Below are 27,469 nucleotides of genomic sequence, written 5' to 3' on the forward strand. Positions count from 1 at the left end.
TCCAGCTATCTACTGGAGTCTGGGAACTCCTCTTGTGATATATATATATATATATATATATATATATATATATATATATATATATATATATAATATATATATATGTATGTATGTATATATATATATGAATAGATATCCAAACTGTTCACAGAAGTATCCCAATACTCGAGACTCCTGAAGCAGGAAACGGACACCGATTAGTGCTGTTATTTCTTTATTTCATGCAGTGAATGCCGCCATGACGCGTTTCGGGCTCACAAGCTCACATATACATATACACACAGAGGGGAGAGAGAACATCACAATTGTTGAACAAAATACATACATTTAAAATGACATATGTGTCACACACTGTGGCTTGAGATGTGTGGAAGTCACTATGCCACTTTTGTTGACCTTGCCTTGCTCACAGTCTATATATCTCAGCTTTCACCGAAAATGGAGAGCTGGTATTTTTGTCATTATGATTTTGCGGATCCAGTATTTTCCTGCGAGGTCACCCTGATGTCCGAAGTGTAAGCAGGGCTTGCTTTCAATCATTGCGCTGTCCGGAGTACTATTTTTGGACACAGGTATCAGGTGTTAACATGATCACACAATATGAGGCCTCAACCCATACTAAGCAGAGGGCATCCAGGGGCATCCAAGGTAACTAAACCTTCTGTGAGGCCAGCTGTCCCTGTCCAATTGCACAAGCCATTATGTCCAGTGATTGATGTAATCTAAACTTGGTATGTTCTCATCAATATGTCATTGACTTGGGAACCACCAACAGGAGATCCCCTTCAAAGAGGTCAACAACCAAAAACGATTTAGAGAGAAATTTCGGCTAATTTTTCCATATATTTTTATGTATTTTACCTGCTGCTCAACTGAATAGCAAACAATCTGTGGACTCTTTTTACATCAATCAATAAATTAGGAATGCGTTGCATTTTTTTTAACCATTTTTCTTTCTCATAGTTTCTTCAATTAAAAAAGAAATCAACACAAAATTGACAAACCCTCCATCTAAAAAAGAGAATGAGTTATGCAGTGAGCCAAAAGATATTTAGAGAAATGAGAAAGACAATAATGGGCGACGGATGTCAAATGACAATATATGAGTGAGACAAAATAAGAGCCTAGACCTAAGGGAAGGAGCTAGAAAGCAGAAAAGCATCCACTTTGACACCAATGTCAAATAAGCACAGAATACAGAATGGAAAACACATGGTGTGAATCACAAACTGTTGCATAGTCCATGGGAATGAATGATAACTAATTGTGTAATTATGTATGCCTTTAAATGTATGCTATAAATGTTCCTTTGGATGAAAAAAACATGATACTCAATATTATTCTCATTTTCATGTTATAAATGTTGCGCTTTTCCGCAAATGCTCGCTCCGTGATACATGTAAGCAACAAAGCACAAGAGAACCAAAGAGGCCTACAGAAGTGAAAAGGTACTACAGAAGTGCAGCCAGGGCAGCCATCTTTGTAAGTGTTGATAATATTCATAACCCATGCAACATTATAGGTTTGGGTAGCAGAGCACAGGAAATCAACCTTGGAAGAGATATAAAAAGAAAAAGGTGAACGCTTTTGCTAGGATGGATGGGATATCTCCCAATTTATGGTGGAGTTCACACATTTGCCAAACTCTAAATGTCCTGTGTGACCTATTTAGAGCGTATCCTCAAATATGCCCTCTAAATATGGTGGATGTGGCATCCAACAATTTTGGAGGGCAGTGTCCAAATTCTAAATTATCCCCAAAGTGTCTTTGAAGGCTTATAAATGTATAATTGTTTCTATCTTCCTCACAACCCAATGATCAATGAGGGTCACACAGTGGGCCTGAGTCATCTGATGAGATCATCAGAAACTTAGAAATCTCCCATCATTTCACTACAAAAATAACATAACTAAAGAATAACATGAAGAGCAGACGGTTGAAGACACAAAGAGATGGCATGCTTTCTGAAGACAGTTTATCCATATAATCGCCAGAAGTCATTATTGAGTGGATGGTACATATTAGGAGTATGCAAAATGTTATATAGCAATAGGGAGCTAGAGAGACAAGAAGGAAGGTTAACTTGACGTTATAGTTAGGCGAAAAGATCAATTAAAATGCTACATTTTAAACTAAAAAAAAACACTAACGTTTACCAGTTGTAGTTTACTTAGCTAACTAGAACTTCTGCCTCACCATGCCAGTGTTGTCATCAATGATGTCATTTGAAATGTTATCAGTGATGTCATCAATGATGTCATCGAACATGTCATGAGTTATGTAATCGGTGAGGTCATAAGGAGGCCATGCAGGGGGCACAAGTTCTAACTTCTATACCATGGTTTCCCCTGATCAACTGGACAAATATCAAAAACATGTAGCAACGTCAGCTTACTTTCTCAATTGCTGAGCAAATTGAGGGGAAACACAAGGCAGACCAGACAAAAGTAACAGGATAGGTTTGGCAGAAATGCATAAGGTGTGAGCTATTAATTCCTATAACTCTGACAATATTTTGTGATTTCACAGCACTGTTCAACCAATCTTTAGTTTTCATTGTACTTCTATTTTTCTCGTTGTTTGCACACTTTTCAGAGTGCCCCGTCTTTTCCCCATTAGAAACATGCTTCCTTTTCATTGCTTTCCTGGTATATTGTTTGTGCATGTTACATCATATGCTACATTCAAATACACAATAAATTGCCCAGCCTCAAGACCAAAGCGCCTTCTCTCAGCAGTGCCAATGTTTAAGGTACTAACCATGTTCAGCAAGTTGTTGCCTTTGTTGACAGATGATACCTAACTTCTCTGTTCATCGCCTTTGTTAATGTCACCTGTTATTTCTGTACATAGGATGACTTTTGCTTCTGGTACAATACTTTCTATGCATCCTGGTTAAGGGCCTGGTTACTGAGGATCTGAAACCATGGTCAATGTTCTAGTGTTGTTACTCACCAAACATTTTCTTTTCAGTGCATTAACAGCCATTGTTTTGTTTAATGCAACTATATTTACATTGATAGAAATTGTTTTTATTTTCAGAGTGGATCTAAATTTCACTAAAGTGGATTTAGCAATCCAATGTATTATGAGAAATTGTTTTCCCAGTCTCTACCAATACCAACCTACAGAGTGCTATCCTGTTGCGACTGTTAGAAATTGTATTTCTGGTTGGCTGAGGTATGCAACCAGACCAGGCAGGGACCACCACTCTAGTCAGGGTAAGTTAGATACACACTAAAAGATAACCTGTCCTCGCCCTCTTGTACTTTGGCACAGAGCAGTCAAGCTCATCTAAAGAGGCAATGTGTAAAGTATGTGTGCAACACACACACACACACACACACAGTAATAAAATGAATACACCACAAAAAGAGTCCACACATGTTTAGGAAAGTAGAGAATATTTATATGAGTAAAAGGAGACCAAAACGACAAAAATCCAATCAGTAGAAGTCAGGATATACATTTTGAAAGATGAAATCAAACACAGTGCTTAGAAGTCACTAGTGGTCAAAAGGTTACTTGAGGTTGATAGACACCAGTGCAAATCCAAAGTTTAGGCTGACTGCGATCCATGGCAGGCCGGCTACAGGACCCAGACTGGTCCTGCTGAAGAAATCCCTCAGATGGAGCTTTGGGCAACATTGAAGGTCTACTGCGTCATCGTGGAGCTGCGAAAACAGGATCTCGCGTTGTCGTCAAGTTCCATTGAAGTGATGGGAATGCATCGTCTTGGAGCCACACTGACCGTCTTTGTTGAGCCATGCAGGCTGTGGAACTGCTGTTGTTGGGCAGCTTCTGCATCAGCGTCAAAGGGCGAGGTGGCAGAATTTCTCACGTAGTCAATGTGAAGCTTTGTTATTTTTATAAAAACAGCTGCAGAAGCCACTTCAGAGGCCCAGACCTTGGAGGGGCAACTCATGCATTGGTAAGGCTCAAAGAAGGCAGAGTCCAGCAGCACCAGCAGAATTGTAGGAAGTATTTTGTGTCCCTGAGACTTCAGAAAACGGGAGTCAAGCCAGCAAGCCCATGGAGATCACTTGGAGGTAAGGCAGAGTCCTTCTAGCACAGACAGGGAACTGCAGGCAACAGGACAACAAGCTGAACAGCAGTTCTCTCAGAAAAGCAGTCCGGTTGAGTCCATTAAGCAGCACAACAGTCCTTTTTACATTGTTTTAGTCAAGATTCAAAAGTGTCGAATTTTAGGGGCTCAGGGACCCAATACTTATACCCAAAAGTGTCTTTGATGTAGGGGTTGACTTCAAAGGAACTCCATGCTTGAGATCCTGGGAGAACTATGTGCATTAGTAACAGATGAGTTGTCAATCACGGAAAAGCTCCAATTTAACCTCAGAATGCTTTTAGCAGTGCCACAGAAAGGCCATCATGCAAGCCAGGAAAGTATCCCCTTGATCATTGTAATAAAAGACACTGCACTAATGATCACTAGACCTCTGGCTCTAGGATAAGACCCCGAACACAAGAAACAAGTTCACTGTCTTTATGAAAAATGTTGCTAACTGGATGAAAGCCAACCTTCTCAAGCTCAACACAGACATGTCAGAAGTAGTGATCTTTGACAAGAACACCTCACCATGGGACTCCAACTGGTGGCCAGCCAAACTCAGATCCACACCCACACCTAGAACCCACACCAGAACCGGTGGAAAAAACATAGACAGCAAACTGGACATGATAAGTCAACACGGTCACTGCATTCTGCTTCCACACCCGGAAGATGTTGAGGAAGATTTTGAAATGGCTCCCAAGCAACAGATGAAACAGCAAGTTGGACTATAGGAACATCCTCAACACTGCGGTCACCAAGCAACTCACAGGAAGACTACAGACCATTCAGAACTCAGCACCTAGACGCATCCTCAACCTCCTAAACAGAACTCACATTACACAACAGCCCATGGAACTACACTGGCCACCAATACACAAACATTCTCAAGTCAAACTCCCCACACACACATTCAAGGCACTCCACAACTAAGGCCCCACCTATCGGAACAGTTGCATCTCCTTCCACCAACCATCCAGGACTCCTACTCGCCAACATCCCACGGATACACAGAACTAGATCAGTAGGAAAAGCGTTGTCTTGCATCAATCCTAAAGCGTGGAATGACTCCCTCTCCACATCAGTGTCTTCTTCTTTCATCTCGAATTCCTCGTTAGGCTGAAAACCTGGATTTTCAATTATCTTAGCTATCATAGGTAGGCTAGTCACACACCCCTACTCAGCGCCAGGGTAGCCTCGTGGGTGATAGTGTGGTTTGCAAATGCACATAACATATGGCTTGATTTAGATTTTGGCAGACATGCTACTCCGTCACAATGGTGATGGACATCCCGTCTACTGAAATATAAATCCCAAAGGATATAATGGGATTTATATTTCGACAGATGAAATATCCGTCACCGTTGTGACAGAGTAACCCGTCCACCGAAATCTAAATTAGCCCCATAGTCTTATTCAGAATAGTTGAGGTTAATTTCCAATTTGGTAAACTGTCAAATAGCAAGATCATTTGCCTTTCCACCAGTACCTCAGCTACAGATTTTATTAAACAGTTGACACTCAGTCATAAAAAGTTAACAGGACAAAATCTGGCTTTGTGTACTCATATAAATAACGCATTTGCCACAGTCAATGTTGGCAAAAACAAGTGCTTGTATGATTACAAAAAAGATGAAATTCAGTAATAATTGTTTTACTTTGTTGTGCATGAGCTGATTTGGCACTAGAAAGCGTGATTTTTTTTTGTTCCTAAGATTGAGGTCAATGAACCAATAAACCAGATATTCATCTGGCGAAGACAGTCTATAAGTGTAATTTGCCTCTGTTGATCAGCATACATTTTTTTTCTGTGTTTAACTTTTTGAAATCAGGAGACATCCATGACTGGATAGATGCTGTATTTAAGTGGAGGAAGCCCCTTTGAACTAGAACTGTGTGTCATGAGCATCATGGTGGAGACCATCTTCATCAGTAGGCAACATCCTTTGAGGTTCTCTGTAAAGGATGAAAAACATTGGAGTGCGGTACCTCGGAGGACTTAATGTTAATGACAAGGAGGGGGCTGGGAGGAGTCCATTTGGACATATTGATGTTTGCTTCAGGGGAATGATTAAAAACAGTTGTTGCTGTGAAATGATGCCAAAGGGTTCAGCATTGTCTGCAATTCAGAGGTTGACTTGTGGGTTTACAGTCTTGCAGCCTCAATGGTGCTGTAAAGGCAGTAGCTCAATGGAAGTGAATGTAGAGTAGGTAGGGCAGGCTGATGTGGAGAGATTTGGGGGAGAGGTGTTTGAAGGATCTGAATTCAACGCTCGTGGGTTTGAGTTCTTTTATTGTGGGGGAGTTCGGGCATGAGGCCCAAATGATAGAGCAAAGTGACCAGCCAACCCAAAACGGCGTGGGGAAAAGTCTAGGAAAGAAGGAATTATATCTAGGCTAGTACCCAGATTGTGAGTGGTGATGGCATATGGAATACCAAGTTAAGCAATACTGTAAAGTGTAATAGGGCCCCTATCATGGGTTTGGTAGCTTGGTTCTGCAGTAGTTTGAATTAATCTATGTAGGTATTTTCAGTGTGGTACATGGAGGATGATGAGGTTGCAGAAGTCGTCAGAGAGGTATTTAGTATGTCATGTGGGGTGATGAAGATGTGAATTTAAAGGCCTTCAGTTCTGAGTAGGATGAAGTGGGGCCACAGGTGATGGTAAGAATGAGTGTGTGGAAGATAGAGAGGCTGGTTTTCTTAGGATGTGGTATGTGAATCATGTAGTTATCAGGGATGATGTCACAGGGTATAAGGTAGCAATGAGCCATGCATCCATGATAAAGACGAGGTTTAGGTCATGGTTGGTGATGTGATCTGAATAGGTATGTGAAGAGAATGTACCCAAGTTACCTTGAGAAATAGGGGTTTAGGGTGGAAGGGTTGTTTCGAGGGTGTCACTTTTCATGGAGTATGGTCTTTGGATGTTTTGCTGGTTGCTGGTGATGTTTAGTTGGCAGGAGGAATAAAAGGAACGGGAAGGCACTTGCTAAGTGGCGTAACATAATTTGAGGCCCCCCCTGCAAAGTACATGGAGGGGGGCCCCTACAGCCACACTCAGGAGCTCTCTGATCAGGGTACTGTGCTGAGGGGGCCCCCTGGAGCTCGCCTCCCACACTATGGGGGGCTGTGGGGGCCTTTGTTACGCCACTGCACTTGCTAGGGAAGTTGGAGAGGGCAGGTTTGGGGGATACAAGTGGGCTGCTCAGTTGTGTCTGGTGTGGCGATGTTCACAACGAATAAACGAGCCTTGTTGTGGGATCATTGGGAGCAATTTTTCACAGTTGTGTGTTTTTTTTCTTAATGTCGTGAGCATAGAAGGGGATGAATTTAGTTAGTTGGTGAATTCATAGTGATACGTGCACTCCATTAGTCGTGGCCCACCAGAAGCAGAAGCTACTATTTCTTCTGACTATCAGACATGCCTGTTATTCACTGCTCCTTCTCTTAACTCTGTCATTTCTCCACAGTCAATACCACACTATCCTACATAAACAAACCCACATCCCAACCCCATCTCTCAGAGCCCTCCACTTACCTTTCATCGACACATAGTTCACATTCTCTTGTCTGGTATTCCACCCTAAATACGCTCTTCCAGATTAGCTGTTTCTGCTGCATCCACTCAACCTAAATCCTCAAACTAACCCATCTAGCTGAAAATATATTTTCAACGCTATGTCCTTTGCAATGTACATCTCCTGCCTTGCTGTTCTACCCTCTCTTGTATACAAGGTATATTCCATCAATATGCTTGTAGCAAGTGCTTAATTTGTAAAAGAATGAGTGCCGGTACCCAAAGCTCTGCTCAGAAGCTGCGGCCAGTGCTATTAATTGTTTTTGCGACAAATACTATAACTACGTAGTCTTGAATCCATCTTGCCTCTTTAATCCACTTCAAGACACTCCCTCCCCCTTTACCTCACTCTTTCTGGTGTCCGCATTCTCCCTTTGTGATGCGTTTTTCCATTCTTTTCTTCTTCATTATTTTGTTTTTCTCTCTCTTGCTGTCGAGAAATGTCTGATCAGGAAAAATAAATGCCAGTCCCCACAAATGAGCGCCAGTGGCTCCCACTGGCAACCACCGGCTCAAATTAAGCAGTGCTTGTAGCATCTATTTACCTATTGATGGACTGACTGCCCAAATCTTTTAATTTGGCTGAAATCAATTAAAAAGAGACAGGGTCCATTCATTCCTTTGTGATGTTCAGGAATTTGCGGCACTGGAGGTAAATCATATATCCCCTAAACTTTAAAACGTCCCCATCTTTGTCAATGTTTTCCCAGTTTGCGTCATCCATTTTTGCATGGCCTTGCATTTTTTAAGAGTGATTACTCTTGTAGATCTGACAGACCCGGGTGGCATTTGGAGAATGTCAGCCAGAAATGTCACATGTCAAAGCAGTATTCTCAGTTCAAGGTAGGTAATATTTTCCAAGCAACATGTTTTTCTGCCAGACATAAGACAAATTTCATAAATGTCCTTGATTTTTTTCTCTTTGTATTGGAAACTTTTCAATAAAAAAGAGACTCTATCGTACAATGAAAGGCATATTACCTCTTCTGTGCCTTGTTCCACTCTCCTCCATGAGTAGTAGAAACCAAGATAAAAGCACTAAGGGGTGTATTAGGATGGCGACCCGCCCGCCATTTCCGTCCGCCTGCCTAACATTTCCCCCCGTCATATTACAATGGCAGTGGGGACCCAGGCGGACACATCCTAATAGACCCCTTAGTGTTGAAACCAGACTTTGAAAGTATGCATGTATGATGAGTGTGTGCATGTACTGATATGTATATAGTGTAATGGTGGCTTTATATATCAGTTAGATAAACAAAGGAATGAACCCAAAGGATGAACATGCCTAGTGGGAGAGGCGATATCCATGGGTGAGTTGACCAGTGGTAGGGGATGGGGTAGGATTGCTCAGGGGTCTGGTTTTAGGACTCTGGGCAGGGGAAGGGTATTTTTTACAAGGGCTGGGGGTCGCACTGGGATCAGGATTTAGGGCTCAGGGCAGGGGGACGAGTATTTTATTAACGGGCAGGTGGCTGGGGGGTGGGTGGAGGGTGTTGGGGAACCGGGGACCAGTTTTAGTGCTTAGGTCAGGGGTCAGGCAAAACCTTCACCATGCATATGCCTTTAACATTTCATGCTTTTACAACGAAATTCATTGTAATTGTAATAATACAATACTGCATGGTAAAGGCATATTCATTGTAAAAAAATATGGTAAAGATTATGCACAGTAAAGGCATGTGCGTTGTAATGCCCGCATTGTAATGGCATGCGTTGTTCCATCATACATCCTGTAGGTGATAGTCAGCTTCATTCAAACATTGGGAAAGGTGAAGGGAAGGGCAAGAGCCTGCTTCCCATTGCTTTATATAAAGTCTGCAACTGGCTGTCTTGAACCATATTAATTGAAATCTTTTCAAAACGTAAATCATGATCCCTTTATCCCTCTGGGATAAACCTCAAGGGTCATCCTCGATGGGCACTTGCCCTGAACCAGTTTCCACAGTGATCTCGCTTCAGATAATCATGTCTTATCCATGTCAGAAGAACTTTTTCTACCTCCGATCCCTTCAATGTATTTTTCCATTTCTGCCTATGACTCAATTAATCTCTAGCATTATTGTTTTTCTCGCTCACGCATTAATTTTAAAGTCAAAAATCTTGTCAAACTCCTATAGAATATGAGAGACAGGACAATTTGACAACTGGCAAACATTTCTTCCCTGCTTTGGCTGCCAATAAAAGAGAGGATTGCTTTTAAAACACTTTGCCTTGTTCACATAATTTTAAATCATGGCCTTCCTAATTGTTCAGTATTACATTTTAATCAGTATTGGCCCTCCCCTAGACTTAGTTTGGCTTTTCAAGGGCACTTGATGATCCTAGCTTTACCCTGTCCGTTTCGATGGTTAGACCTTTAGAGTTCAAAGAGGCATCCCAATGAAAAAACTTCCTCAGTCAACTAGAGATGAAAGAAACAGTCTCAAATTATGAAAAATATGCATAAACCTGGCTTATTTTTACAATATTCCATCATATAGTTAACTAAATGTTCACAAGACCTCCTATCTTAGAATTTATGCTAAGAGAACTCTATGCAGGTTATGTGTGCACAATACAAATCTCTACAATGATAAGAGGCTAGATAGATAGATAGTCAGATAGATAGATAGATAGATAGATAGATAGATAGATAGATAGATAGATAGATAGATAGATAGATAGATAGATAGATAGATAGATAGATAGATAGATAGATAGATAGATAGATAGATAGATAGATAGATAGATAGATAGATAGATAGATAGATAGATAGATAGATAGATAGATAGATAGATAGATAGACAGACTCTGGTGTGCAGGCCGGTAGTGGTGCAGTTCGGGTTACTCAACTTCCCCCTACTTCCACGGACCGAATAATTTCTCAGTCACACACACATACATACATCATACGCTGGTGGGGCCCATAACACCAACATCCATTCTCTCAATATATCCGTGCCTACAAAGGGACATCATCAGATCCGAACCACAACTGTTCTCTTTCGATAGAGGAAACCCACTTCTCCTGAATCACCCTAACGATTCCTCCATCAAGAGGTCGACTGAATCATTTAGTTGTTATTGAGTTCAATGATACTTTAACTCTCAAAATAAACAATAAACATTTCAATGAAATAATCACCCGACACATTAATTCAAATAATAATTTACTTTTATCTAATTTAAATGCAGGTTAAATCTTAATAATGCAATATCATTTTTTTTTATATTTACCTATTCTGGCTAATTGTCGTTTTCTAAGTCAGAACTGGTCCTCAGTAAATTTTGTCGGAGTTCTTGATTATCATATAAAGTCACCGTCCTCTCCGTCAGCATAAGGATCTCTGATCATTGGTTCTCCGTCAATAGCAGCAGCTTAAATGGCGCGAATCTAGCGGAGAGTAGCCTAGAGTAGTCTAGAGAAGCCCCTTCCCTCTCTAGCCTACTAATATTTATACTAAAATTTACATATTATAGTTACATTTCTCATTTCCCAGGCCAGTGATTGGCTGAATTCAAATAATTCACAATACATTAGGAAACATTTTCAAATTTTCCCATGCGGGAACAGTCTTAAAGCAGATTGTATGGGAAAGACTGATCTGTAGTCCCCAATGTATCAGTTCGTTGAAAACAGGTCGGGTTTGACAGTTCATATTTCTAATTGTAACATTTTCTTCACGTTCAGGGGCATTGGCACCTCGCCCAGGGTAGTCTTCATGGGCATGGTCTGACAGGTCACACAAGGGACACGAACGAGGTCAGTGCAGGCGCCTTCCTCCATTGTTCAAATGGTGAAGTAATGTACTTTAGTTAGGTTTCAGTCGGCGGCCATCTTTTGGTAGGCCAGAATAGTCAACTTAAGCAAAGAAACACAAAATCGTAATTAATACATAGAAATGATTAAAACAGTGTTATTCCCTTGCTAATACCCTTATGTGTATGCATTTATCTAGCCATATGCGACATCCAAAGTAGTTAATGCTGGTTTATTTAAGCGCAAATCACAATAACATTACTCAAGCAACATTTATCATTTTAATATGCATACAAACTTAGTTCACTTATTATTTTAGCCATGCAAATGCATTCCCACGTGTATTCTTTCTGTTAATAAGGTTGGTTTAGTTCCTTCACATCAAGTTATTAATTATTATAATTAATTATTAATCATTTTAATATAAACATATATAAATGGATTGGATATATAAAAAGAAAACATTTTACCCGCTCCATCAATCCCCCCTTTGGTTATTTTATCATCAAAAACAAAACCCACAAAAAAATCAATTTATTTCCCCTTTTATGGAAATACGAAATATTTTCTTGTTCAATTAAAATTCTGTTTCTCCTTCATCTTCCCTTTTTGTTTTGTCATACATACTCTCCTTCCAATTCGATCTCATTTAAATCTCTTTCTTGTTTCTTTTCCTTCTTTTTGAAAATTTCTCGTCTAACTTTCTTTTTATTTCTTCTATGTCTGCAACACATACATCCTAATCTAAGTATTAATAATATGAAAATCACACACGTTAATGGAAATAATATTACCTAATTTACCTAAGAAGGTTTTAATAGCAGCCATCTTATTACTAATTCTAGTCCAGATACTTTCAACCTCCAGTGGTTTTATTTCATCATGCAGTTCTGTAATATTTTTAATATATCCCTTTAGATCTTTGCTTTCATCAGGAATGTAAGTGCAACAATGTTGAACTTTCAGCATTCCACAGACTCCACCCTCTTTTGCCAATAATATATCAAGGGCAAGTCGATTTTGCATAATCATAGCACGCATAGCAACCATTTCAGTATTTACCAAAAGAAATCCTCCAGCAGTGCTTGTTGACAAGCGATCCACTATGGTTGACAATTTCCGAATATTATTTGCATTCAAAGATATTCCCACTGCTGGTATCAAGGCTCCAAAAATATCACCTACAATTTCTAACCAAGTTTCTCTTCTACTACGCATTAGTAGGTTATGTGGTCCACTATTTTCTACTCTATCCATGTGAAAGATTTTTGGAAAGACCAGGCCAACATAACATGTGCCATACCAATGGTCGGGCAACCTGTAATAAGCCTTGTTCCCACAAATATAGTACAGTCCAGGAAAAACTGGATCTTCTCCGCCTCTAAATCCCCATCCAGATGCAATAAAATATGTATCATGACACTCACTTGTCCCTATATAATAATAATCATATTGGGATCTTTCCCTCATAATGCATAATTTGCCTTTCTGTGGGGAATCTATAGCTATTGTTGGTCTAGCATCACCCTTTGTCTCCTTTTTCCCATCTATTTCCCAAATGTTTTCCCCTTCTTTATGTTTTTCTGCATTTTTATGTATTTTCAATCTCCTTTCTTCGACCATATCTAGAAAGGTTTTCTCTTCTGTCTTCAAACTGCAAGTTAAATTGTTTCTAAAAATATATTCTAAAGTTAGTTCTTTAGTCTCTATAAAAATCTCACCTAGTACATTAGCAGTTTTAGCTGGATTCAATTCATTATTCATGGGCAATTGTCCAAGAATGTTATCTATATTAGACAGGTTATATTCTAATTTCCCTATTTGATAAAATATACTGGTTAAAACGCTACATGTTATTCCATAAGTTGCTGGAAGGTGATGATAAGTCACTCCTTCTGAAACAGAGGCAGGTAATTGCATACATACGTAGAAATCCCTTACGTCCATTGTTCTTACAATAATTTTGAAAAAACGTTGCTAGAAAAATCAGTTATAGACCGATCCTTGTGCATATGCTCAGTGCTTGTTTTAAATGGAACTACCTTTTGTGAACTCTTCACTATGTTAGTCATATTCTCTGTATGCCCTTCTAGTGTATCTAAAGTTACTTTGAAAGAGATCAATAGAGCAAGTACGCTCCAAAGAAGCATTAATAGTTCTGTACAACAACAACATGCCTTGCACCATCTTCTCATAAAGGTACATCTACTTTTGTTATCATCTATGTTAGCCATCTTGTTAAAATTAACCGTGTCTTTTGACTTAGCCTCTTCTACTCCGCTTCTTGCACTTTTCCTGTAAGAGCTAGGCCCTTATCAGGTTATCCAAATCCTTCAATATCTTATTCAATCCTTTATATTTTCTACAAGGACCTTCTTGAAATCACTCAGCTTGGCCTCTCATCGTTTTTCACTTCCTTCTCATCATTCACATACAGAATTTCCTGATCTTCCGCTTCTTCTCCGATATCGGATAGGATAACTCTCAGGATTTCCGCTGTTTCTTCTTCTTCCACCACTTTCAGTAAAGTCTCTTCTGGATTTCCTTTACTATCTACCTCTTCTCCTTGTTCAGGCAGTGCCACATACGTCCATTCAGGTGACTTATACTTCTGGTTTGGTTTTCTCGATCGTTTGTTTCCTTCAGACACTTCAGTCTCTCCCTCTTTCTCTCTGTGCTGACTTGTTAATTCGTTCACTTGTTCAGCTATTGAGGGTTTGACTCGTGTCAATCGATATCTCAGTCTCTTTATTTTGTTTGGCCAAAGGTCTCCTTTAGCATTCTTTCTTGTTTTGCCTTCTTTACTGTTTCTTTCCTCGATCCAAGTTCTCTTCCTCAGAATTCGACCTTCTGGTTCGCTGTCTTCAGATTCTGTCTCATTTGACTTTTCCTTTCCACCAGTTACTTGTTCCACCTCCTGTGTTGGCCCTACTTCTGTCCCTCCTCGGGTCTCCGACACGCAATCTTTCTGTTCGCTGATTGTCCCTTCACCTAACTCAGTGTTGGATGTCCCTACACCTCCTCGGGGGTCTTCCGCAGAAATCTGTCCCTCTCTCTCTATTTCTGTCCCTTCTTCTCCTTCAAGAATTTTCTCAGGTGGAACATCTTCTATTCTTTCATCTGGCGTGAAAGTTACTTCTGACGAGACATTCTTTTCTTTTCTCTTCTTCTTTCTGTGCTCGCCACTGGCGTTTTGCTCATCTCCAGAATCTGAACTTTCTGAAATCTGCAATCTTTTTCTCAGAATTTCTTCCCTTGGAGTTGGAACTAATCTTGGTTCTTTTTCCCCCCTTTCGGGATTTTCTTTTGACTTTGCATTCTCATTGCCTGAATCATCACTTGATTCTGAATCATCAAAATATTCTTTTCCAATGCTATCTGCTGGATTTGGAACTCTCAAAGTGTGACTTGCATGTATCCAATTTTTCAGTCCAGCACACTTCACAGCAGTTGTTGTGATCAGAATAACTTGCCTTGGCCTTCCCCACCTTGGAACCAGGCAATTCCTTCTTCTGTGGACTTTTATCCTCACCCAGTCACCTGGGCTCAGGTCATGGGCTGGTTTTCTCTCAAGGGTGGTGGCGTCGGCTCCAACCTGGTGAAGCACAGAATGGACTGCGTCAGCCAGGCCTTTACAGTAATCCAAAATCATGTCATCAGTTATTGTCATCAACTTGTTGACTGGAACAAATACGTGTCTCATGGCTCATCCCATGATAATTTCGTGGGGACTCAACCCTGTAGTTCTGTCTGGAGTAGATCTAATTGTCATCAAGACTAGAGGCAAGACATCAGGCCATTTCATTCCTGTGGCTAAACACATTTTTCCTATTCTGTTTTTGATCGTACCATTTATTTGCTCAACCACACCAGAAGCCTCTGGTCGATATGCACAGTGTAGTTTTTGTTGTACACCCAATGCTTCACAAATCAATTTCATGATCTCATTGTAAAAGTGTCCTCCTCTGTCTGATTCTATGGTTATTGGGAACCCGTATCTTGGGATGAATTCCCTCAAGAGCTTTGCCACTGTGATTCCATCATTTCTTCTTGTTGGGTATGCCTCCACCCACCTGGAAAACAGACAAACTACCACCAGAACATACCTCAACTTGTTATAAGGGGGCATTTCAATGAAATCTATTTGCATTCTGGTGAAGGGTCCTCCCTCTCGGCCTATTGTGCCTAGGCTCGCCACTGTTTTCCTTCCAGGATTGTACTGCTGACATTTTTGGCATCTCTGACAGAGACTCTCTGCTATCAACCTGAATTTTGCATTGTACCAGGTCTGCTTAAAGGCCCTTATCATGGCATCTCTCCCTAGATGTCCTTGGCCATTATACATTCGTGCCATGGTTGACATCATGCTATCAGGCATTACTGGTCTTCCATCCCGATAGACCCACACATGATCTTTCTCCCTTGGTGCACAACCTGCTTTTACCCACTGCTTCATTTCTTCATCTCCTGCTTCATCCTGTAACTGCCTCACTTCTTCCCATGTTCCCACAACGTTAGTAAACATTATGGAGCAAGAAAACATTTCCTTTTCCTTTGCCCTATTGATCGAGTATAGATTTCGGGCACAGTACTGAGCCATGTCATTGGCGTATCGGTTCCCAGTAGTGATATAATCACTACCTTGACTATGAGCAGCACATTTTACCACTGACAGTTCTTTTGGCAACTGTATTGCTTCAAGCAGTTTTCCCACCACTTCTGCATTCTTTATGGGAGTTCCACTTGAGGTCAGGAAACCTCTCTGCAGCCAAAGTTGGCCAAAATCGTGGACAACTCCAAAGCCATACTGGCTGTCTGTTATCACAGTCACTCTTACATTCTTCCCAATTTTGCATGCCCTTGTCAATGCCACTAGTTCTGCTAATTGAGCGGATTTAACTCCTTTCAAGTGTGATGCTTCTATGACTGCAGCAACTGTGCATATAGCATATGCTGCACTCAACAATCCTTCGTCTGTTCTCAAGCACGACCCATCCACAAACAAAACATAATCACTTTCTGGCAATGGTAAATCTTTTATGTCTGGTCGAGGTTTCGTGCAAAAGTCAAGCACATCCAAGCAATCATGATCAACATCATCTCTTACCTCCACTCTCTCTGCATCAGGCAAAAGTGTAGCTGGATTCACATTCACACATCTTTCCAGACTCACATTGGTTGCACCTAGAATAACCTTCTCATACTTAGTCAGCCGACTATGTGACATGAACTGTGTTCGGTTCCTTGTTAAAAGGATCGCCACATTATGAGGTACGAACACTCTTACTGGATACCCCATCACGATTCCCTCACTCTGCTCTAGGCTTCGGCATGTAGCAGCTACTGCTTTCAGACATCCTGGCAGACCTACCGCCACTGGATCTAACATTGACGAAAAATATGCCACTGGTCTCCTTTGCCTGCCCTGTTTCTGTATTAACACTGAGAGTGCACATCCGTTTCTCTCACTGCAGTATAACTCAAATTCTTTCTCATAGTCTGGCATTCCCAGAGCTGGGGCTTCACAAAGACTGTTATTTAGTTGTCTGAATGCTGCCAATTCTTCTTTGTTCAGTTCAAGGGGGTCTTTAACCTCACTTTTTGTCAATTTTACCAATGGTTTGGCAATCAGGGAAAAATTACTTATCCACTGACGACAGTAACGAACCATCCCTAGGAACATTCTCACCTCTCTTTGGGTCATTGGAGCTCTCATTCCTCTAATAATTCTGATCCTGTCTATGGTTACTTTTCTCAGCCCTTTTTCAATGGTATGACCCAAATATTGTACTTCTTTTTTACAATATTGCAATTTTGTTGGAGATACCTTTAGTCCTCCATCTGCCAAATGATTCAGCAAAGCTATTGTGTCCGTTTCACAAGCCTCGCGGGTCTTTGACGCCACCAATAGGTCGTCAATGTATTGAACCAAAACTGAATTTTCAGGCATGGTAAGACTTGCCAGAGATTTCTTTAGCAACTGATTAAAAATTGAAGGGCTCTCTGTGTATCCCTGTGGGATTCGGCACCATGCCAAAATACGTTCTCCAAACCGAAATGCAAAAATCGGCTGGCTGTCATGATGCGACGGAATGGAAAAGAAAGCATGACATAAATCAATTACTGTGTACCATTCTGCATCATGGGGAATCTGATATAAAATCACTGATGGATTTGGAACAATTGGACAACATGACACAACAATCTTGTTAATCTTTCTCAAATCCTGCACAATCCTGAACTTCCCATTGGGCTTTTTCAGTCCCATTATAGGTGAGTTACATGGACTGCTCATTATTTCTCTCAACACTCCTTGTTGAAACATTTTCTTAATTAAAGGTGTTACCCCTTCAATTATTTCCGGTGTCAGTCTATATTGGGGAATGTTTGGATAAACTACTCCTTCTTTTAGTGTAATCTTTACTGGATCTATTTTTCTCAAAAGGCCTACATCTTCTCCAGTAAAATCCCAGACTCCTGCCTTCACTGACTGCTTCAATTCTTTGGGTAATTCATCAGGATTAAATACTGCATATGTTCCAATAGTTTCGCATTCTCTGTTATCTATGGTCATTTTGTACAATACATCTTCATCTGGTGTCTCAAAGGCTATTCCATCTGGAGTACAAAATATAGTGCAGTTCATTTTGCACAGTAGGTCTCTACCTAACAAATTCACAGGACTGGTATCGCACACCACAAATCGGTGCATGTCTGTGTATTTCCCTATTTTAACCTTTACCGGTTCGGTAAGGTAGGTCCTAATCTGGGTGTTTGACACACCAACTACTTGGATTGTTTCATCCGAAAGAGGAAGATTCTTCACATCTGCTGATCTGACAGTAGATCGCGTAGCTCCAGTGTCTACTAGAAAAGTAATGTTTTCGTCATTAACTTTCCCATCCACAAATGGTCCTGTCTGATCTATTTCTAGAGTTGCGCCAAGTACGCACTCTTCTTCCTCTCTTCGGCACCGTCAATAAATCTCCTCTGACTCACTCTCGTCATTTCGCAGCCAATATTGTGACACAGCGCTCGCGCGTTGCGGTTTGTTTACCTGTTCTTCATTGTAGAATCCCGTTTCTTTGCTATATCTTTGGCTGTTCCTGCTTTGCGGTAATGGCGGTTTTGGCACCTGATTCTGTGGATTAACAGCCTTCTGCTGTTGCGGTGGTGGGCCACTCCCCTCACTCTGCACCTGTGGATTCAATGATGGATTTTCATTATTAGTACTTGGTGGATATTTACACTCGGAATTCCAGTGCCCTAACCTTCCGCAATTGTGGCATGGAAACTTCTTTTTAGCTTCTTCTATATTACCCTTTCCTTTTCCTGGGCCAAATCTTGGTTTAATGCCTGGGTTATTAGCTTGTTCAACCAGCTGAGCTTCCTGTCTCTCTGCGACTTTCACTTGAGCCCACATTGCCTTTTCTTTTAGTTTTCGCTGTTTTGCCTCAATCTCATCACTAAAGTATTTAGCATGCCTTAAGATCTCATCTATTTTCTTGCTCTGCCAGTCCACGGTATGCTGCTTTATCATTTCCCCAATTTCGGGACGCAGACCATACACAAATCTGTACACAAAATGACTTAGGTCCTTTTCTCCCAGATTGTCATCTCCACTGAACTGTTTGAAAGCTAATATTAGCCTTTCATAGTAAGTGTGAACTGACTCTTTCGCTTCTTGATGTGTTCGATCTATTTTAACCCAGTCTGTTTATTTGGGAGGCACTTTCAAAAACACCATGACCTCTTCATATTTCTTCATTACCTCTGGGTCTGGTGCTCCCGTTTACTTTAGTTGGCCAATCTATGACTATCTTGCATTCTGCCCATAAGTCTGCTGGCACTATTATATCAAACAGACTATTCAGATCAATCCACAGCACTTTTGACAATTTAACAAATCTGTCTGCCTGTCTGTACCACTCAACCGGCTTTTCTCGTAATCGAGGGAAGTCATTTGTAAATGACAAAATGTCCTGTCTTGTCCATGGGACATGCACATATCCCCCTCCTGGAATCTCTCTCATGGGGAACTCTGTCACTACCTTTTCCTTTTCTCTCACAGGAAACGCTGGAAAAGTTCTGTCTGAGGTAACATCCCGCTTCCTATACCACCTGCTTTTCCATTTGTCCACATCTCCCCATTTCCTCAACACGGTGATTATGTCCCTAATCTGCCCTATTCGTCCTGCAGTGTTCAGATTCTCAATATCCTTTTCCGTGAAATCCACTCGGTAAGGCTTCTGTAAAGCTTTTACCTTGTCCATGTCAATTCCCATTTCACTTGCTATTTCTGCTAGTCTGTCATGTAAATGCTTTGCTCTCCAAGTGATACTTTTACACAAAAACAACAATTCCTCATCTTGGTAATTTTTCAGCTTTTCTGTGGGAATGGTCCCTACTATTAATTCTTCTAACACCATCCGTAATTTTGCCACATAAATGGTATGGGATTCTTTCTCTTTACCTTGCAAGCCCTTCAGACATTCACTCAATTCGTCTGTAGTTATACCTACTGATTTTTCTGCATTCCCTGGTTCTGTCATTCTCTGTGGTTCTAATATTGGTCCCCCTACCATTCTGCTTCTCTCTACAGCATCAGGATTATAAAATGGGTTATTTGACACATGTAGTTCACCTTCACTCATGGTGTGTCTCCAAGGATTCTCCTTTGCTCTCATCAGGGGCTGTTCTGTCTGTCTATTGTTCACATACGGAACAGTTAGACCATGCTCACTTTCTTTCTGTTTCTCAAAAATAGGCATAACGGGACCTATGGTCACATGGACTGTAACTGCTTCTAGATTTTTAGTCAATTCTCTTATTTTCTCTGTTAGTTCTAACGTGGTTTTTGCTAATTCCCTCGAATTTTCACTCTCAACCTCATTTTCCATCTCTCTTTCCCTAAGAGAATTCCTTCTATTTACCTCTGGAGTCACAACTTCTGTCTTGATGATTCGCAGAGTTTCCCTCACTGGTGTACCTGAGGTCAGCGACTCTGATTCCTGTCTGTATGGAGGTGAGCACAATGAGTCTCACGATTGTTCGGCCTTCCGAACATATATCTGTATCTACTGCCATTTCTCTGTTTTTCTCGCTCATGCATCTCGTCTTCCCACTCTGTCAACGCCTCAAACTGCGTAGGCCTAGGTCGCGGATCTAAGCTCGTCATCCTCTCCCGTAAATTCCTTAATATTGCCAAATTAAAGGAACCACTTTCTGGAAACGCTAAAACTCCGTCTTCCTTTGTATACTTTGCCCAATTGTCTAACCAGATGCAAGTATGGTACCCATATTTTGCAACCATGAAGGATCCGGGGGTTTTTGTCGGAGGAAGTAACTGTCCTTCCCTAGTCACAATCTCTTTGTCCTTCACAAACCATTTTTTTATTTTACTAAACAAGGATTTTTTCTTTTTCTCAGGTGTATGATAATACATTTTCCTTTCTCACGTGAACCCTTAAGTCTTGTCTGCAACTGTCCGGTCTTTAGTCCAATAGCAATGCGACTCTCACTCACGCACCAATCCTGGCGCGTCTACGTCACTGTCACAATCTCAAATCCCTGTGCGACTCACACTAACGCACCAATCCTGGAGCGTCTACGTCACCCTGTACTTCTCCAATCCTAGCGCGGCTTTACACTAACGCACCAATCCTGGGCGTTTTACTCTTTGGACTAACTGTCCAATCCCAGCGCGATCTTTCTGACGTCAGCAGTCGCTGCGGCAGCTCCTGCTCCTGACTCTTGTCTCAAGTCTACCCCTCCTTTACAAAACTTCTCGGTAGACTTTGTTTCAATTTTACAATGCCGTTAGTTACAACATATAAACATCTCCATTGTCTGATTCGCTAACCACAGAATAGAAAATCCTGTCTTACCCGAGAGCAGCGCTTACCTCTGCCCTACTACAGAATCGTTACTTCCATTGATAAAATAGCACATCCCTCTACTTCACCCTTCTACCAAGTATCAATTAACTGTTTCTCCAGATTTAAGACACATAGTTGGAAACGCAATGCTCCTGAGAAATAAAACCAGAGTTTCACAATTACCCCGAAAGCTATTTCATTCACGCACTTTCACACAAGAAAATGTAGTACATTCACACATAATTCTGTCTTTCCCGAGAACAGCGAACAGTCTGTCCTACTACAGAATTATGACATACGTTAACAAAGCAGCGCTTACCTCTACTTTGTCCTTCTAACAAGCTCAGAGAACACCTGCTACCTTTTCAGTGATAAGCGTTATCGGTATGCCAATTGGTTTCCTGGTACCTAAGACCAAAATTTCACAGGTAACCTTCGCTATCATACACACTTCTCTCACACAGAAAATGTCTCTAATGGCAACACACGACGATGTCACCGAATCGAACCCAGACAATGCGTCATGCAACTTCAATCGTTACACGTTTTCCCTGTGTACCTACAGGGCAACAACAATCCCGTCTTTCCCGAGAGCAGCGCTTACCTCTGCTCTGCTACGGAACTGTTACCAATTCCCGAATTTCTACCTCCCAGAAGCCGTACAGACGACATAAAACTCAATACGACTTCAACATATAGTGTTAGTACATATATCAATACCAATCAATAATCGATAAGCTATATACATGCCAAAATCATTAAACCAAAACAATAAAAACCATCCTCTTGCTACCAGAAAAACTGGTGCAGTTCAGGTTACTCAATTTCCCCCTACTTCCACGGACAGAATTATTTCTCAGTCACACACACATACATACATCATACGCTGGTGGGGCCCATAACACCAACATCCATTCTCTCAATCTATCCGTGCCTACAAAGGGACATCAGATCCGAACCACAACTGTTCTCTTTCGATAGAGGAAACCCACTTCTCCTGAATCACCCTAACGATTCCTCCATCAAGAGGTCGACTGAATCATTTAGTTGTTATTGAGTTCAATGATACTTTAACTCTCAAAATAAACAATAAACATTTCAATGAAATAATCACCCGACACATTAATTCAAATAATAATTGTCTTTTATCTAATTTAAATGCAGGTTAAATCTTAATAATGCAATATCATTTTTTTTTTTATATTTACCTATTCTGGCTAATTGTCGTTTTCTAAGTCAGAACTGGTCCTCAGTAAAGTTCTTGATTATCATATAAAGTCACCGTCCTCTTCGTCAGCATAAGGATCTCTGATCATTGGTTCTCCGTCAATAGCAGCAGCTTAAATGGCGCAAATCTAGCGGAGAGTAGCCTAGAGTCGTCTAGAGAAGCCCCTTCCCTCTCTAGCCTTCTAATATTTATACTAAAATTTACATATTATAGTTACATTTCTCATTTCCCAGGCCAGTGATTGGCTAAATTCAAATACATCACAATACATTAGGAAACATTTTCAAATTTTCCCATGCGGGAACAGTCCTAAAGCAGATGTATGGGAAAGACTGATCTGTAGTCCCAAATGTATCAGTTCGTTGAAAACAGGACGGGCTTGACAGTTCATATTCCTAATTGTAATATTTTCTTCACATTCAGGGGCATTGGCACCTCGCCCAGGGTAGTCTTCATGAGCATGGTCTGACAGGTCACACAAGGGACACGAACGAGGTCAGTGCAGGCGCCTTCCTCCATTGTTCAAATGGTGAAGTAATGTACTTTAGTTAGGTTTCAGTCGGCAGCCATCTTTTGGTAGGCCAGAATAGTCAACTTAAGCAAAGAAACACAAAATCGTAATTAATACATAGAAATGATTAAAACAGTGTTATTCCCTTGCTAATACCCTTATGTGTATGCATTTATCTAGCCATATGCGACATCCAAAGCCGTTAATGCTGGTTTATTTAAGCGCAAATCACATTAACATTACTCAAGCAACATTTATCGTTTTAATATGCATACAAACTTAGTTCACTTATTATTTTAGCCATGCAAATGCATTCCCACATGTATTCTTTCTGTTAATAAGGTTGGTTTAGTTCCTTCACATCAAGCTATTAATTATTATAATTAATTATTAATCATTTTAATATAAACATATATAAATGGATTGGGGATATAAAAAGAAAACATTTTACCCGCTCCATCAGTAGCATCTTAGTGGTGTATAGCATTTCAGATTATTGAGCCCACAGAAAGAATCCTTTCGATTACTTGCTTCGTGAGCTACTCATGGAACTTACCTGCATAAGATTGCTAGTTATATGGTGGTCAAAAAGAAAAAGAACGTCTAAAGCAAAGAAATGAAAGTACGGAGTAACACTCACCTAGAGGTGACATTCTGTTTTGTCTGCTAAGTGAAATAAAACATCAGCTAAGAGGATTTTAAAGCAAATGTTCCATTAAAAAATCATTTTCTTCTGACAGCTGTTCATTAACTCTGATGTTAAGATGCGGATCGAGATGTTCCTTTTTCTTGTAATTCGTAATCCAGTCTCTTTGCTACATTTTTTAACATCAATGCTTCAGTCCTACCCTGGCACCTCAAAACACTGTGTCACTTGCCACAATATAGTCACACACCTTACATCAGGAAGTACCAGCTTTCTACTTTCACTCAGTTATAATACTTTGAGACACAATAACTGCAAAACACTTGTCCCTAATTTTCCTATTACATTATAGTTGTGATATCAATGGTCACCTGTACATAAAAGGTAACATCAGTATTCTGTTCTATTACAATTGAGTTTTGACACAGCAATGCCTGCTGATATAACCAGAAGGCAGTGTCACTGGGCAGCTCTGCAACATCTGTTTGAACACTGAACGAGATAACTAACCTTTCAGCACTTTCTTTTGAATTATTATTCCCCGAATATTACTCATCATTACCCATAAGGTGACAATTATGAAAACATGCCTGCGGATCTGCTGAAATTCATTACAAGAAAACTGGATTCTCTCTGCATGTTCCCACATTTTTCCAAACTATATCCGCTGTTGGCAGTGACTTACATCAAGCAATTTCAAATGCATGTTTGAAAGCAATGATAAATATGTAAGGATCACACTGCACATTCTTTTCTTCTAAAAGTCTTTAATTATGGACATGTGCCATCTCCAGCAGAGCTCTTGTCGCTCTGCAGCTCCTCTGCCTCTCAACTCTCTCTACCTTCCATCCTGATGTCACCCCCTCGTTCTCATCACACTCTACATTCCCTGCTATACACTTAAATATCTTCACACATCTCCCCCTTATATTATTTAAAACCTGAAACATTTGTTTTTCTTTTGAAATTTCTACAATGTTTCTATAACTTTAATAACACGAACTAATAGGAATTCACAATGCTAAATATTACATTTGTATAAACCACCATAAATTGTTCAATAACTCATCCCTATACAGTACTACAAATCCCTATATAGTACTAAAAACTTGGTGGTGAGAAATAGGTATGTGGCGCTCCAAGGCGCATATGAATTTAGTTATAACTAGGATTTGGCACGGTGCAAAGAGGTAGGGACAACCACCAAATTTCCTAATGTGTGGTCAAAGGCCAAAAATAAAGTAAATAATAGACCTCTGCATTATTTCTAGAAGATGGCACAATGTACAGTATGGGAGCTGTGTGTGTAGGGTCAAAGGATGATAAGAATGGATAAGTGACAAAAAGAAATACATTGTAGAGAAAAAGTAAATGTATATAGAATATGTAGTACTGTATAGGGAAGATACTAAACCTCTGCATACATTGAAAATACAGACATAATTGGCACAGTTATAGATCACACTGGTATTTCTTTTTATTCCATAGTTGTTTTATTTCTTTTTCTTGTGGATGGTGTCTGCGTACACCCCAGTCAGATCCTGATGTTGCTAGCCAACACGTGTTTCGTTGCTTTATAAGGGATGAACACGTGACTTCTTCAGGGCTATTGTCTTGTCTAGACAATACTATGAAACAACGGAGTCTGTGTAATGTAAACAAGGCACTTTACATCAAAAAGGGCATGGGTCTACAGGCTCGGAACAAACCAGTATGTTGTTGTGAGGTATGCAGACTTCTAAGGATAATACAAGGTATGTATAAAGCCCTCACTCACCAACCTGGTTGGTGACATGCTTCATCATCGGGCTCCACTGGGTATGGCCGAATGCCATCCCAGTGTGCTGCAACGCCAGGTTACTGCGGAGCGGGGTTCATGTGAAGTGACAGTGAATTTAAAATTTCCAATTGAGTCAAAAAAGAGAATTTAATAATTTCGCTAATTGGAAATATTAAAAAGGAGTGAAGGTCAAAAAATAGAAGACCTGTTTCACTCCATGGCGGTCAACATGTTTCTGCCTCAGTGAATGTTCAACAGGCTTTCATCAGGACCAGAGTGGGGGTGCAAAGTCCCGGTGGTGTGAACGCGCTAAGGTTCACCCTTCCATGGACTATTGTGTGAAAAATCTGTATTTACAGTGAAAAATCTGCCAAGTAATATAATGGTGGAGAGAAACGAGTTTATTCTGGATTTAAAAGGACACACAAACAAAAGACAAAACAAGAAAGAATTGTAAATGTTGATGGTCAACTCGTGATCAGGCGTTGTTGGGTCAACCTGAAAACAAAGTGCTCAAATGAAGAAGTGCCATTAACATATACCTCAGGTGCAGAAATGGTGAATACAGTGCACCTAAGACTAACCGAGTATCGGTGTCAGGTAAGTAGGTTGCGACTTATCCTGAATAGCGTGTCTACAAAAATATATCGGAGCACACGTGGAATATGAACTATATGTGAAGATCTCAAGTCAAAAATGGGCTGAGACACGGCAGAGCGTGTCCATGTGTAAGTCATCGTAGACTTATAACACAGAGAGAACGGAAAGTTAATCTTACTAAGAGGCATATCCAATTGAAGCCTCTGGGATCCCGGGGGGGGGGCTGTTGGGAGAAATATGGCACACCCTGTAGAGAGAGAAGAGAAGAGGAGAAAACCTCGAGCGGCTGAGCTCAGGGAGCGCTTACCTTGAAAAACGGGAACGAAAGGGGTGTGGTTAGTATACTCACGCCCTCGCTGCTCGGCACCCATTCGGAACCTAGAGCCTCTTGCCACCGGGTCCGGGATGTAAGGATCCATGGCTCGAGGTGCATATAAGAGCAATCGTCCCGTAAGGCAGCGGGCATTGAAAAAGAAAGGGGCACGGGGATAGGTCGGAATATCCCGTGCTCTGCTGTGATAGGTTGAAATGGCGAGTGTACAGCCAATAGCGTAGTGGGTTAGGAAAAGTCGTCCCAAGGTAATGAGCGACATATTTTTGTTTAAAAAAGGGGAGAGAAAACTTAATAGAGCGTGGGAAAAAGACTCAAAACTTACAGCGGTCACTAGGACAGAGGACCTACAAAGAGGGGGAACACAGCCAGAGAGGCCATAAATAGTAGTGCAAATGGTGTACACTGGATGCCCAATAATAGGCCAGCAGCAGAGTAAAGAAAACGACTGAATGTTTGTCGTCAAAGGGGTCTGATATACAGGTAGTGATGACTTCCATAGGTAGGGTTGGGCACAGAAGGACCATCAGGCACACAGGTATGAGGAATGTACGCAGGAAAGGCATCACAATGGAAACAGTCCATGGAACGGGTCAGTCAGAGGAATCACGAATGGCAGGAACTCTGTATGTCTGAAACACTGATAACAGGGACCTATAGTATGGTGGTCCAAGGTATATTATCATTAAGGCCACGAAGATTGGTTCCCAAACGATAAACCCATCTTTGTTCCTTTTCAAAAAGGATTTTTGAAATGTTTTTACGTGCTGTGATCTCCTCAATGACAGTCCATTTTAAGTCGTTGGTGGTATGGTTGACAGACAGAAAATGTTCACTCAGTTTGGTAGTGGCGCGCTTGCACCTAATGTTACTCCGATGTTCGCATATTCGGAGTTTAACTCTCCTAGTGGTCATCCCTACGTATCGTAGACCACACGGGCAAGTGATTAGGTAGATGACATTAGGCGTGTTGCAGTTGGTATGTCCTCTTTGGGTCCAGATCCTGCCTGGTTCGAGGTTCAGAGTATTAGTATGTGAAGTCAGATGACATATGCTACAATCGGAGCAAGGCAAATGCCCAGTGATTTTTGGTAGGCCCCA

The sequence above is a fragment of the Triturus cristatus genome, chromosome 10 (assembly GCF_964204655.1).
Source record: "Triturus cristatus chromosome 10, aTriCri1.1, whole genome shotgun sequence".
NCBI lineage: Eukaryota > Metazoa > Chordata > Amphibia > Caudata > Salamandridae > Triturus > Triturus cristatus.